Source organism: Sinohyriopsis cumingii, chromosome 17, assembly GCF_028554795.1.
Source record: "Sinohyriopsis cumingii isolate HCF-2022 chromosome 17, ASM2855479v2, whole genome shotgun sequence".
NCBI classification, from domain to species: domain Eukaryota; kingdom Metazoa; phylum Mollusca; class Bivalvia; order Unionida; family Unionidae; genus Sinohyriopsis; species Sinohyriopsis cumingii.
Genome location: NC_142977.1, coordinates 85,631,587 through 85,647,316, shown reverse-complemented (window position 1 = coordinate 85,647,316; position 15,730 = coordinate 85,631,587). Strand labels below are relative to the sequence as shown.

At 36.1% G+C, this 15,730-nt stretch overlaps 1 long non-coding RNA gene across 4 annotated transcripts; it reads left to right on the top strand.

Annotated features, from left to right (window-relative positions):
- The first annotated feature begins 104 nt into the window (after window positions 1-104).
- Window positions 105-15,216, top strand: LOC149779360 (uncharacterized). 4 transcript variants are annotated; one of them, XR_016415634.1, is made up of 7 exons: window positions 105-176; window positions 1,779-1,910; window positions 2,566-2,723; window positions 3,314-3,433; window positions 5,774-5,926; window positions 11,562-11,734; window positions 14,423-15,216. It is a non-coding gene; the product is annotated as an uncharacterized LOC149779360 (long non-coding RNA). The 4 variants fall into 4 exon arrangements; XR_016415632.1 differs by lacking the exon at window positions 3,314-3,433; XR_016415633.1 differs by lacking the exon at window positions 3,314-3,433 and having other exon boundaries at window positions 11,562-11,744.
- The last annotated feature ends 514 nt before the right edge of the window (window positions 15,217-15,730 follow it).

Sequence of the window (15,730 nt, the reverse complement as noted above, 5' to 3'; positions counted from 1 at the left end):
GTTAGGCTTGGAAATGGTTTGGCTTGTTGGTGACTGCCTGTCACATATAGACGAGCATTGGAGATCAAATGCGTAACTCGGGGTGCAAATGAGCAGCCGCCTTGGTCTGCGTATTTACGTGTGTCTGCTACAGAAGTAAATGTCTAAAAATCTAAATGGTTGAGGGGTGATTAAAAGTATGCTCATTTGTTATAGTACTAGTGAACTTTATTCATGCATAAGGCTGCCTTGCCACAGGAAAATAGTTAAAATAGCTCTTTCCTGTAAAAAAATGAATGTAAAAAGGGGGGTTAGTGCCTATTAGTGGTAGTGTTGGTTCAGTATAAAAGCCACCAGTTGCATAAGGAATTATCCTTAATGCCGCTGTCAGAATCTTACAAGCATCTTTTTAACAAAAATCATTAGTTAGTTTTTATCTGTATCTTTAATGTAATATTATTATCATTTTTCTGCAATAGGTCATCGTTAGATGAAAATATGCCAAAAAAAAAACTGTCCAGTGAGACCTTGAAATCCTATGTCATTTTTTCATTCTTGTCAAATGTGATTCACTGTGCCATAAATCATTTCCTTATTACCTCCATGTCTTGAATCTGTCATAGTTAGGCATTCCAAACATACACTTCCTATAGATTTGATAGCACTTAATCATAGTAGAAGAAGGGAGTTAACTTAGCACTGTCAGAGTAAACAGGTATTGTTTCTCATCCATTCCTCTAATGTTCAACAAAAACCTTATAAGTTTCATACAAGGTGGTTTAATTGAAGTATTTCACTTACTTATTCAGTGTATCAATATTTACAATACTTTATATATTTTTCTAATTTAATGCTAATTGCTTTAATCATATGAATTTACATTCCTGTATGCTCATGATGTAATGTTTCAAACTGTTTCATCTTTTTTATATTATAGACATTTTCAGTTATAATGGCCTCTCTCTCTCTCTCTCTATATATATATATATATATATATACTACTCATTTAACACCAGCTGAAAAGCAGGGATTCCATGAGATTATAAGTATGAAAACTAAAATAGAACATTTGGCTTGGACCAAAAACATCAGCTGGGTATGGAATGATCAGTACACATTTCAGAGGGAAGAGAATAAAACTTTTAGTTTTCTGCACAGTTTGTTGCCAACTCGCAGGGAAATTACAGATTTTTTCCAGGTGTTTCTCTCAGTTAATGGTGCAAAATTCTATGTGGAAGCCTCACACCCAGTCTGTGGCCTACTTGTATAGGACTAGGAGACATCTTATTCTGTATCCACTGCATTATCATCAATCCTCCTAGCAATGAGATTAATGCAGTTCACATACTGCTGTTTTTTTTTCCATTTGTCCTTCATTTGGATCTACTATTTTGTCAGAATATTAAGTTTTTTCTTTAATTCATGTGCATCTGGAATCTTAATGTTCATACATGAGAAAACTAAACATACATCTGCTATACCAACTTTAGATTTTAAAACTGGTAAAACCAGGGCTTCATTAAGTACATCAGCAGAAGGCCCGCGTGACTTTTTAACAGTTTCATATAGTTCCACACCCATAGATTTGAAACTGCAGTTTGTACAAGTAACTTCAGCTGTAATGCATTGTCCCATTTGTTTCTCAATGATAACTTTTAGTTTTGGAACATCACACATATGGAGTATAAAAGCTTTGAACAAATGTGTTAATGTTTTTAAATTAATAATCACATTTTCATCTGATTCTTCTGATGACTGACTGCATTCTTCTTGAAGTTCAGGGTTTTCTTTTATTCTAGGCCTCAAGGTGTATGGTAGCACACTTATTGAAGAGACATTGCTAGCCTGGACGACGTGAAAGGTTTCAGCATCAGTCGTTGTGGGTTTTTCGCAGGAACCAGTGTATCAGAATCAACTTCTCTGGAGTTTTGGTGAATTCCAAGAAATGGATGACCCTTTTTAAACTTTGTTTTACTCCTACCCTGATTTATTTTGCATGATTTTGTTTACTTTAGATATGAGTGTAGGCATGTTGCAATCACTAGGAAAATAAACTTGTCTGAAAAGCAGCAGCTTCAGCAACAATATGAGCTGGTCAGTGTGAAAGTGACCCAAAGGTGACCTTCTTAATGGTGTTAAAATACATTTTCCTTACATATAAGCAGATGTGCTGAGTCTGGATATAGAATTTCACTGTTGAAGTTTCACTGTCACAGTTAGACGAGCATTGGAGATCTTATGTGTGTCTGCTACAGAGGCAAATATCTAAAAATCTAGATGGTTGAGGGGTGATGAAAAGTATACTCTTTTGTTACAGTACTAGTGAACTTTATTCATGCATAAGGCACACACTGATTCTTTTGGCTGCTTTGTCACAGGAAAATATTCAAAATAGCTCTTTCCTGTAAAAAATGAATGTAAAAAAGAGGGGTTAGTAGTAGTGTTGGTTCAGTATAAATGCCACCAGTTGCATAAGGAATTACCCTTAATATCTAAGTCTGAATCTTACAAGCATCCTTTTAACAAAAATCATTAGTTAGTTTTTATTTGTATCTTTACTGTAATATTATTATTTTTCTGCAATAGGTCATCGTCGGATGAAAATATGCCAAAAAGCTGTCCAGTGAGACCAAAGAGTGAGGACGACAAAGTAAGCCAAACGAGATAACAGCCTCGTTCGTGGCCTCTTTGTAGCTACCATCTGTAATTGTATGTAGACTAGGACAGGAGACATTCTAACAAAGGTAATTGAACCTATAGGTAGCGATCTATAGTTTTGTGTTTTGTATAGTTTTAAAGAAAACAAGTTTCCTCGGGTTTCCTCACTGGTTATACTGGCTTTTTAAAAAAGAAGTTTGTATATCTTAGGTATTGTTCAAAGAGCCTTTAATTTCCTTTATTTTGGTGTATGATTGATGGGTGTAATATGGGAAAGCAGAAGTCTCAGTTTCCCAAGACCTGATTAGCGGTTTGTTTGTTGTTTTACATTTAGCAAATTTTCATGGTTACAAGTGACAGTAAGGATATATCACGAGTTTATGCACCATGGGAGGCTAAAGGAATCTTACTTAGCATGTAAACAAGATATCTCTCAATTACAATTGAACCAAACATGAACTAATTGGATATTTAGAAATCTTTTAAAGGATCTGACCATATAAATTTCTGGTGATCATACCTAATTTCTTCCTATGTATTACACAATGATAATCCATGAGGTGGACATCGACCAGCAGTGCAGATCCAGCCTGCCCAAGCTAAAAACGATGTTAACCAAATTTGTTTGACTTGTTATAACAAAACAAAATGCTAAAATGTTTTCTGCTCTTTCAAGATGGCAGCTTAGTAATATTGGTCTCCCCTTGGATAAATGATTGGCCTCAAATCCCTTCATTCGCCTGATACAGACTTCAAGTTGTGCCTCATCAGCATACTGTCTCAAGAGGCCTTGCAGGTACCTTCCATTTCGTGTGATCCTTCATCATTTTCTCATGACAGGAAAGTATATTCAGTCTGCTTTTACTTACTTTAGTATTGTCATAATTGTAGAGGAGTACATTTTGTACTTTGGTTGTCTGCTTCATATGATATATATAGATTAGTGCTGTGCCATCTGAATTGCCTGCCTCAGGGTTCTCACGCTACTGGAAGATTGGGGAAAAAGTCTGGAGAAATGATAATTTTTTTCCTGACCGTGAAACATCCTTGAATTTTGCAAATATTGATGAAAGTTGGGAAAAATCCAGGAATTTTCCTCAACCAACGTGACACCTGAAACAATTATGTAATTGAGCCATAACTAAACTGATCATGAGTTAAATTTATTCAGTTCTTACCAGAATATTAGGAGGTTACAGTATGGATCATTTGGGTGCTTGCCATAAATATATTTGTTGAGACAATCCAAGCGCTCCGTCGAATAGATTCATCAAGTAGACCTTTTGTTTCACAGACAGCTCGATATCCGTATTCTTTTTTTATGGAAGGTATGAAAACCAGTCTAGCATCACAAGAGGCCAACATGGTGGCATTAAAACATAGCCATTTAGTGGATGGGCTAGCAAACTTAAACGTTGTTAAATTGAGTTGTACCTGCATGAAATTGATATGAAAATTATTTATTTTCTCAAAAATTGTAAGAGTATTAAAATCATTATGTCTTTAATCTGCTGAAAGACAGTGAAACTATTGCGTTTATGAAACTTGAGCTGGTACTAGCGATTTTGATAGCATGTCGCACGAGCACACAGACTCTCACAACCGTCATTTTCAAATATTATAGAAAATTTTGTGCACAAAAAGTTTTCCTTTATACCATTTTACTAGATAATGTCTGAATATGTCATATGTACACAACTTTTGACATAAACCATTTTCAGCCAAATTCTTAAGGCGGCATAGTCCAGTTTCATAAATTGGCCCCTGGCAAATTTCTTAATTTAAGGCTATGGTGTGACTTTTTCAGGTATTATTGTTTACTATTTAAAGATATGGATATATTTGTGAACTAGGTTTTTTGGGCTTGTGTTGTTTTTGAAATTTATATCAGGCATGTACACCTTCCTTAGCTACTCTGCAGTATGTTGATAGTGAGATACCAATAGTCAGCTAGGAAGAAGAGCTAGCCTCCCATAACAGTAAACACGTGTGTTTGGGTCAAGTAGAATATCTCAAAAACGGCTTGGATGTCAGCTATTTTCAATTACTTCAGCCTGTTTAGTACACACTGTTTTGCAGAATTGTCATCTAGGAAAAGGGCTTGTGTTTGCAGTGTGAGCATCACATGGTGTCAAAAATGACTTTTGGACATGAAAATTGCCGGTAGAAATTTGCAGTTGGCATGCATAATCTTCTTCTGCTATGAACTGCCATTGACTTCTCTGGTCAAGTGGATAATATTCTTATGCTTTACTTTAATATAGGTATCTTTATACTAGGTTGCTGATTGCGGCATTGAATTTATACATAAAAACTGGCCCCTGCCCCTTTAAGGATAATTTATAATTTTTTTATGGTGCAGTCAGCCACATCTATTATACTTTTCTGTTTCTTTGTGTATATTTAATAATTGTTATGTATTAGCTTCATTATAGTTCCTTCCTTTCTTCATGTATCAGTGTTGTATGTAATGCTCTTTGGAGAGGGAGATAACTATGTTTAGTACCTCACTGTGAGAACTGTTTACATCATGACAAAGTAGCATATTTTGGACTTAACTTACTAAATATGGGAACAAAATGGTGACCATAATATATTGATTTGCTCTTTCTGTAACTGTCAAGGTTTGCACACCTGTTTTTATGAATATTATTCACATTTCAATACAGACACACAGAAACAATTGTATGGCATTGTCAACATGCATTGTTAAAAGTAATTTAACTCCACAGGAGCAGATAGACTTAAGAGGAATCATACATAAAGATACTGTTGTGAATGTTGAATGTCACCAGTGGAACAAACTTAGAAATAGTGATGCATATGGCATATTGCTTGCTATATTTTGGTGAGAAGAATGAAAACTTTAGCACACATAGTTTCTACCTTCATGACCCCACTGTGAAGTTGACATAAGAGAATCTTATCTCACTCTTGGGTGATAATAGGAAATGTTTCAATGTTATGTATATATCTTGAAATTTCTAGGTTCAGTTAACAAAGGGGGGAAAGCTTAAAATTAAGTGGCAGTTTCAGGCATTTGACAATACACATAACAGTTTATCCTATGAAATTCTTGCGTTTTCACTGAATGTTAAAAGTACATTAATATCACTTGTTTCCTTTCTTTTTGCAGGTCTCAGTTTGCATATTAAAAGATTAGGATTACTAGGTTAGTCATGCTGAAAGAAACAATAGCTTCAATCTCATCCAGATACTCATTCTGATCTAAGTGCACAAGAGAGTGACTTTGACGGACAGATTTAGCTTCTGCAGGTGTTGTTTTATGGTACGTACTCATTAAAAGCCAAGCAGGTGAAATGCTTTTTACTTTGAACTGAATTTTCCACTGTAAATATTTGTTCTGTACATTATCATATTATCTGCTATGATTTTGTTAACTCCAGAAATCAATAAAGACAGTTGTAAGTGAATTGGTGTCTTAGAAGAAATTTCTCTGTTAAAGTTTATTGAGTAATTGTATATGTATGGTTGATTTCAGTGGCTATGTATCAATGAATTTATTTGATATGTCACTTTGTAAGTTTAACAGGGTCCCACACAATAGTATATCAATATTCCAGCATGGTTTAATGTTAATTGATTAAATTTTGATCTCTCCAGATTAGATGACTGTTGTTGTGTGACTAAACCCACCCCACCCCAAACACACACACTGCTGCTATTAGCATCTCCAGAATGATAATAAAAGGTTAGGAACTGCTCGTTTTATATTAGTCTAAAAGTACTTCTATAGCATATTATTGACTTAAATGTGTGATTTCTTTAAGTTTGCTAGAAGAGTTTATAGAAACTTTTTACTTTTGTCACTGACAACTAACATAGCATTTCTGACATTCCCTCTTAAAATTGATAACTTCCAAATCTCCTCTTGACATTCATGAAACATTTTAAAGGAATTTTGATTCTGTCCTGATGCTGTGGTGGTAAACAAAGACCAAAAGCATTGTAGGTTGCAAACAATTTGAAATCTTTCAAGAAATGCAGTCAGTCATAACTCACAGTGTAAATAATGCACTGCTTTTTTACTGCAAAGTAGTCGCTTTCTAAATGTGTAATTGCCATTTTTAGTTTTGCGCACAAAAGGTTTTCCTTTATGCCAGTTTACTAGATAATGTCTAAATATGTCATATGTACACAGCTTTTGACATAAACCATTTTCAGCCAAATTCTTAAAATGGCATAGTCCAGTTTCGTAAACTGGCTCCTGGCAAATTTCTTAACTTAAGGCTATGGTGTGACTTTTTCAGGTATTATTGTTTACTATTTAAAGATATGGATATATTTGTGAACTAAGTGTTTCAGGCTTGTGTTGTTCTTGAAATTTATATCAGGCATGTACACCTTCCTTAGCTACTCTGCAGTATGTTGATAGTGAAATACCAATAGTCAGCTAGGAAGAAGAGCTAGCCTTCCATAACAGTAAACACATGGGTTTGGGGCAAGTGGAATATCCCAAAAATGGCTTGGATGACAACATTTTCAATTGCATCAGCCTGTTTAGTACACACTATTTTGCAGAATTGTCATCTAGGAAAAGGGCTTGTGTTTGCACTGAGAGCATCACATGGTGTCAAAAATGACTTTTGGACATGAAAATTGCCGGTAGAAATTTGGGGTTGGGGTGCATAATCTTCTTCTGCTATAACTGTTAAAGGTAATTGTTTACTCTTGAGAATATGAGCTCAGGGTGTTGTTGTCTGTGTGTATTTCGGCAACAGTGCACAGTGAGTAATAAGGCCTTGGTGATGATCTGGAAGTGAAATCTGTGTTCTCTTTACATGCTGCTCTGTTGACAGTCCAGCATCTAAAAAAAAAGCAGGTCAACCTTTGACAAGAACTTCACCGTGAAGTCATCTTTGAAGGTATTTTAGATTAACATATGATTTGTATTGATTGTCACACAGTGGAAAGGTCAGTACTGAAAAACAAATGTAGAGTAAAATAATTGTGTTCTATGTCCTGTCAGGGCAATATTGATTCAACTTTAAACTGCTATAAAATTTGTATTATTAATGATAGACACATGAGATTTTCACACCTGTGTAACTTGACTGCAGCGATTAGAAAATATAATTAAAATTTTAAAAATTTAATTTAATTTTTTTAAAATTAATTAAAAACATTAAAACATTAACAAATAATTTGTTCCCCTATAAATTGACAAATGGTATCCTCTTGGAGATGACACTCATTATTATTATTAGCAGCAGTGTATTCCTACACCATATAGAAGTCGCAATGGTGGATTTTTTTCAAAGCCTGTCAGCGAAAATCTCTTTAAATTCAGTGATAGCACATAATAGTGTTTGTAAAATATGGACAGGAAATGTAACAGCCAATGGATTATATGGCCTATTGTCATATAAGGATCCCGTGACAAACACATGGAAGAGAAAAACATGTCACAGACTGGCACTAATGGACGAAGTTGAGAAGTCTGACTATACCAAAGGAGCTCGATGCATCCCATTTATGCCATAATAGTTTGTGTGTGAATGAGGATCATCTGATTCTAGAGCGTCATTCCGTTAACAGTAATAGGTGGTTCTGCAAAGGTTATGGCCATTGCATTGGCCATGGTGACTATCCAGACTGGATGATAAAGTTGAAATTGTAATATGGAATAAATTCAGGTATCATGAAATATCATTTACACCCACCCACATCCGTATCAGATTATGTCTGGCATGGAAGGAAGGATGGATGGATGGATGGATGGATGTATTGAGTAACAAGGTGAAAAGAAAGAGTGTGGTCTTTATTTTAGTAGACCATGCTGGTATGACAGTGCTTTCTTAAATACATTCCTTCCTTCCTTCCTTCCTTCAGCTATTAGGTCATGTCATGTCATGTTATTTTAATTTCAGATTTTTTAATCTTTATTTATTTTGCTTTTTAATTTCTTGATTTGTGTCTTCAGTATTCAGAGAAAACTGTTTCTACCTCTCCATAGATCTCATCAGGTGGTAGTAAGTAACACAACTGCACACTACATGCGTTGTGTTACCTACGGATTTCCCCACTACAGTTTTCCTTTCTGTACAGTGTGTTCTTCATGGTGTCTTTGAGCACTGTCATTTTGCACATGGAATTAAGATAACCTTTTCTGTCTGCAGTGTCCATTGGGTCCTGCTAAACCTTTGCATAGGAGTGATCGCCCTTGGTGTCTGAGCAGTCCTTTGCAGTAGTCAGACTTCCTATTGCCTTGCTGTGTCCTGTACCTCTGATGGTCCTGTATCATATTTACTTGTCTTGCTAGAATATGTTGCATGGTTTGTGGATGCTTTTGATACAGCTGATGGTAAGTGCAGTCTTTATCCATTGTCTCCAGTGATCTCAGAGTCCTTGTTGAAAGTTTACCTCCCAAGTGTGTCACTTTTATTTTCAGTGATGATCTCAGGCTGTTATTGAGTCTGTATTGTTGAATACACTCTTGCCTCAAAGTTTTTGGAATAGTTCACATTTTTATATAATGAAACAATGATCGATCTGTTCACAGCCTCACATTTCTGTGTGTTTGTATTCAGTCGCAGTCTTTCTACAACATCGCAGGAGAGTTTCATTTTCAGAACTTCTAGCAGGATATTCTTATCATTTTCTGTCATGTTAAGATGAGTCATTTGATGAGGGCCCAGGTATGCTGATTGCATCCACCAGCTGTTAGTACTTCCTCCCCCACAGACCTTTGAATAATGCCGGCATTTTGAGCAGTCCCCTGTATAACAGCACAGAGTGGCATCCAGTACTTGGGGAAGTTGACATTTAATTTTTGTAACATCACCACTATTGTCCTCCATCATTTGCTTGAAGATCAAACCGCAACGTGCTTTAACTCTTTACCTTCTGCTGACGCATATATGCGACCATAAAAATAGCCTTGTAACCTCAGAGACGCACATACAAGCTGCTAATAATACTCTCTCTGTCCCGGCTGGCTCATACATGCATTTCCGGCCAAGGGTTGGGAAACCCAGATACGCATATACACGTTTCATATTAAAGCTTTGTATTGGTTGAAATTACAAACATCCATTCTTTTTTAAAATATTTAGCCAATGAAAATAGTCCTTACATAAAATGATGAATGTATTCTATTAGTAGTTTTACAGTATATAAGGGGGGAATTCTACTGAAAACGAGGTCATTGGTGACAGTAAAACAAAATGCCAACATTCATGTATTCCAACGATGATTCTGATGGAAGTTTTGAAGGATTTGAAAGTGATGATATTGATTTTAATCAGATTCAAGATGAAGGATTGGACATTAGTATAAGTCCTGTTTCGACACCTGACATTTCAGATTTATCTGAATCTGAGGATGAAACGCGAGACAATCAAATCTGGTCGGAACACGTAAGACCTGTAAATGTGGACAACATTACAGCAGTTTCAGGGCCAACATTTATTTTAGAAGAAAATGCAAAGGAGATAGATTTCTTTTTATGTGCTCCAGGCAGTATCATAAAAAATTACCAAATCTGCATTAAAATAGTGGACACGTTGGTGTGCAAAATAGTGGTGAGAAAAGTAATCTAATATATATTATAAACACATATATTGAGGTATATTTTTTGAATTATAAATATGTGAGTATAAACATTGATTCCTGTGGATATGTACTTGTTGGTGAAAATGAGTGACACAAAACATTGGTAAGTGTTTAAAATTTTATTTTTCATTAAATTACATAGTTTGCATGAGACAAAATTGATATAGAAAGTGTAAATAGCATGTGCACTAACTCAAGAAGCTCTCACTCAGGCAGACATTATATGATGCTCTGGGGTTCAGCCTACAAACAGCTGCTAGAAGGCAGCTTGCTTATCAGGCTTAGTAGGCAGGGCAGCAAGTACTTGCAGAATGTAAAGAGTTAATGTCTTGGCTGACAATTTTCTGTTTGAGCCTTTTTCCTTCTCTTGTTCTTATTCCTGGAAATATGTTTTCACTAAATATTGGAGAATTACACCATTTGAACTGTAAACGACCCAAATGGACGGGATCCGACAGTCTTTCTACTTTCCACGTTGGATGCAGAATGGTGTAAGCATTTTGGAAGCCAGCAGCAGCCTGTGCATCTCCATCTGTTGTTGCTTTTCTAATGAGAATCTCTTGCAGCACAAACTTGTTTCCCATTTCTCTTGCCATTTCATATTCTGAATGTGGTGCAACTGGTGACAGATTTGCTGTGCCATCATCATGGTCTCCTGGACATTGAACATCAAAACCTTTCCCCTTCAGCCATGCTCCAGTCCAACACATCTTGTTTTCTACTGTAGTCCTCACAATGTATTGCTTCTCTGTAACAGTTTCGCAGGCAATTCCAACAGCTTGTGATGAACTTTGACCAGGTTTCTTTTCATGTCCAAAGCTAATGGCATTGTATCTTGCATCAAAAGCAACATTTATTTGCTCAGGATGCTGAACACATACATGACAATAACCTGTCTGGCTTAAGTATCAGCTTGTCTGTCATATCCATTTCACTGAGCTCCACACTTGCTTTGACTACAAGGTTGGAGGCCCTTTGCATAGATGTTCTGCTAGGTGGCGGAATGTCAGTGGCTGCAAGCAAGTATCTAGCGCTGGTGTTGCCCATTGGTGTATCTTGTAGTCCAGCTTGAAACATCATATTTACAGCAGCAGGATTTGGCCCAGGTTTATTTGTTTTTATCTCCTCATACAACGTATACTCTGGTGACTTAAAGCTGCAATTTTTACACATCATGGTATGCTTCCAAGCAAGTCCCCATTTTATTTCATTAGCAATTTGGAACTCTGGTCTGCTACATATGTTGACTTGATTACATGGTGATGAATGATATCATTCCACATTTCAACATTTATTTTCATACAGATCATACATGTCCCATCGTGTTCATTCAATTTTGTCTCTTTCAGGTCCAGTTTTGCTTTGGATGATGGTCGTAGAATGTTTGCAGACACAGGTATGCCATTACAGTCTGGTTCCTGAACTGACTTGAGACCCCCATTTGTTGGCTTGTCACTGCTGTGAGAGAACTTGTCTGCATCAATTCTTCTGGTCACTGGAACAGATGCAGCACTGGAACTTGGTAGAGTATCGTAAGTCAGATATGTGACTTTTTTGTTATTTGGAATATACAGTAGTCCCCCTCTTGAACGGCCCCCCTGACCAGCAGCCACCCGCTCCTTACGGCCAGAATCCGTTGGCACCGACGAGTTTGTGTTCAAAAGTACCCCTCGCGAAAGGCCACCCGGCTAACGCGACCAGCGGCCAGCATATTAGTGTAAAATCATAAAATTTACCCCTCACAAGCGGCCGCATTTTATTTGAATATGTATCCAGAACCAGTATTGTATTCATAACGTGTGTTAAGTAATCCGATTTCTGTTTCCCGATTTCAGGTTTTCGTTACTCAAAGAAGTGTTGAGTAAAGTACATTTACCACTAAGGTTAATATTATATCATTTACGCCTCACGAGAAGCCAAATTTATTCCATAAAAACCGAGAAAGACTCAAATTTTAATCCATACAAAAGGGTACGTACATGTAATCCAATTAGCCTTACTACTGTGTTATCATAAGATGTCCGGTTTAGTCACTCTGATAATTGTTAAGAAAACAATTATCGAACAGTAGAAACAGCTGAGAAGTGGCAGTATCGATGTACAATACCAAAGTCAGCAGGAAAATGGTTTAATGGCCTTTATGGCTTCCCTTAGTAAGATGTTGAGCTTGTTCACTTTGGTAATCAGTGGCTATTACTACTGACAATAATTGTCAAAATTACGAATCCTAGCGGCCGCGAGGTCAAATCTGCGTGATGTTAATGGTACATATCGAAGCCGTTTTGGCTTCTCTCACCTAGTTTCAAGAAATGTATAAATACAAATAGGGTACCAAACTGCGACTAACGAATCACGTGACAAGATCACTTCCTTTAAAAACACACGGCAATTTGTTCAGATGCATACAAAAATGTTTTATTAGTATTGTAGTTGGCAACATGAATAACTTTCTGCAAAAAGATCAACATGTCATCGAGGAAAATAAGAATTCTCAGTTTAGAGGAGAACGTGAAAGTAATTCAACTGACGGGAGGGGGGGGGGTCGTCGAGGATCTTTGCAGAAAACTAACGTCGGGAAGACTCAGATAAACAATATCGTGGAAGATAATGAAACAATTCTGTAGAAGTGGAAAGGTGAAATGGACGGAGAAAGGAAGATTGTTTGAGCCAGGAGACGTTTGTATCCTGATTTGAAACACAAGAAAAAGCAAAAATTTTGTCAGTTGAACTGGGATATGACGACTTTACCGCAAGTAACGGATGGTTGCACAGATTTCAAGTGCGACACAGTATCAAGTATTCTGTCATTAGCGGCGAATCAGCTGATGTTAATAATGAAGTTGTCGAAGATTGGAACAAAAGACTAAACGATATATGCAGGGGATATGACAGCAAGGATATTTTTAATGTGATGAGACTGGTTTGTTTTTTAGACTTACCAACAAAGTGACGCGATGTGAACTGTAACATAATTATAAAGACAGTTTTATAACTGTATCAATGGTTATTCATAGCATTCTTTTGCAAATGATGACAAAGTTTGTTTTACATTTATTTCACATCATGCATGTGATTTTTTAATTAAAATATTAAATATTTAAAATTAAATGTACTTGTGACTTTTTTCATATGTATTTACTATTCGCATTTGTCATCCCCCTCTAGAAAGGCCACCCGCATTATAAGGCCACTTTCCTGCTGCATTAGGGGTGGCCTTATAAGAGGGGGATTACTGTATCCAGGTTTAAAAAAGTTGTCTTCCTCTTCTTGTACCCTTTCATGGTTTCAGTTACAATAACTGCATGTAAAATACAAGAATTATCTTCTCTCTCTCTCACTTATATAACTAGGAGAAAGCATGCTAGCTTGGTTTCAGAGAACTTAACCAACTCTTCAATACTACTGGAAGCCTAACATCTGAAGACTCCTCCCCTTCATGGGTGGAAATGATGTCGTGTACTTGGTTAGACATAGCTAGTGTCTTTAGATGCTACGAGATTTCAGGTGTTATGTTTGATAGACAGGCTCTGGTTTAATTGCTTCACACCTGATAAGGAAAACCATTGATGTTTATGACAAAGGAATGGAGAGACTTTGCTATAGAACAAAATTTGTCAACTTCAGGTCTGAAATTTTCATTAAAATTTAAGTTAAATTTAAATTTTCATATAAAAATATGTATCATTCTTTAAAATTGAATTTTCTGGGAAAGTTGAACAGTCAAGTTTAATTTAGTAATTTCCAGATTGGTGTTAGAACTAAAAACTAATTACAGTTTATTTGAAATATTTATCTTAATTTGCAAAATCACAATTAAACTTTAAGATTTGTGCATTTTTGACATTTGGCCATTTGGAATTGGCTTGTGCTTATGTTACAGTGGTGTCAGCTAAAAGCCTGTAACTGTCCTATTCATGGTTGAAATTCCTTAAAAATTTGCAGCAGTATTTAAGAGATATTGATTTGATCATGGATAGAAGTTTTGTCCATGGAGGTGAAATTGTCTAACCCTGTCAGGAATCAGGTCACAATTAGTACTTCCAGTTTAGATCCCATGAATTTGGTTCTAGTCTATTTTTAGAACATTTTTACCTCTCTCATTTTGGTGGTGATAGAAGAGTTTTATTTATGCATTTTTAGTAGGATTTAAAGGTAATTGTTCATTCTTGAGAATATGTGCCCAGGGTGTTGTTGTCTGTGTGTATTTCAGCAGTGCACAGTGAGTAATATGACCTTCGTGATGATCCAGAAGTGAAATCTGTGTTCTCTTTACATGCTACTCTGTTGACAGTCCAGCATCTCAAAAAAGATCAGGTCAGCCTTTGACAAGAACATCACCATGAAGTCATCTTTGAAGGTATTTTAGATTAACATATGATTTGTATTGATTGTTACACAGTGGAAAGGCCAGTATTGAAAAACAGATGAAGAGAACATATAGTAAAATTAGTTGTGTTCTGTGTCAAAATAAAGTGACACACTGTTGACATCCGATTTCAGACTGTGTCGCTCAAAACGACAAACTGTGTCGCAGCCAACCCATGTGACACACTATTCACATCTGGTTCCAGAATGTGTCACTCAAAACGACAAACTTTGTCTCAGCCAACAAACGCAACGCACTATTAACATCCGGTTCCAGACTGTGCCTCTACCATATTCACCATGGGACTATAAAATACAAACCTGGGCCTGGTTCTGAACCTTGATTGGATGCACAAAATCATTACCACTTTGTTACATCATATGAACAGATTTTGAGAACTATCAACTTATTTTTCTGTGTAAGATTAATTTGGGAATTGGGATTATCTGAGTTAGAGATTATGTGGATTAGGACAAATTGAACATTTACCACTGCAACTATTGTTATTTCAACATGCTCTATCAAACATCTGTACTGCATATTTGCAAATATTATATTTCACCACTTTGAGTACTAAAATTTTGTGTGGAAACACATACAAGCCTAGAAGTCATATAATAAACTGTGTTGACTATTTATATTTGTTTTGTTTTGTGCTTTTTCATCTAAATAAGAACTTTTGTGGTGAACACACCATTTCTCGACACTGCAATACACTGGAGAGATCTAGTAACTGAAAAAGGCACGAGCTGTCCATCTATTCCATTTTATTTGACTTTGACGCTTGACACGTTACAGTATTACACATATCCGACCTTTTATCAACATTACCCTTGACTTATCAGACACATTACCCTTGACCTGTATTGAAATTGAGGGGTCTTGCGCACTTATATTGATGCAGCTTCTAGAAGCGACTTTTCGCTGTATTGTTAGAACATCTACAATGACTGCAGTCAAGTTATTGAAGTATTTGCAGGGTAAAATAGAATGAAACCTACGAACCAGGTTAATGAAACCAGGCTGCAACTGTTAGGAGACACTCTTATAAGCACTTTGTGAATGACAAGGCTAGCACATTTATTATTATTATTATTATTAGTAGTAGTAGTAGTAATATTATTATTATTATTATTTCTGAAAGCGTGTATT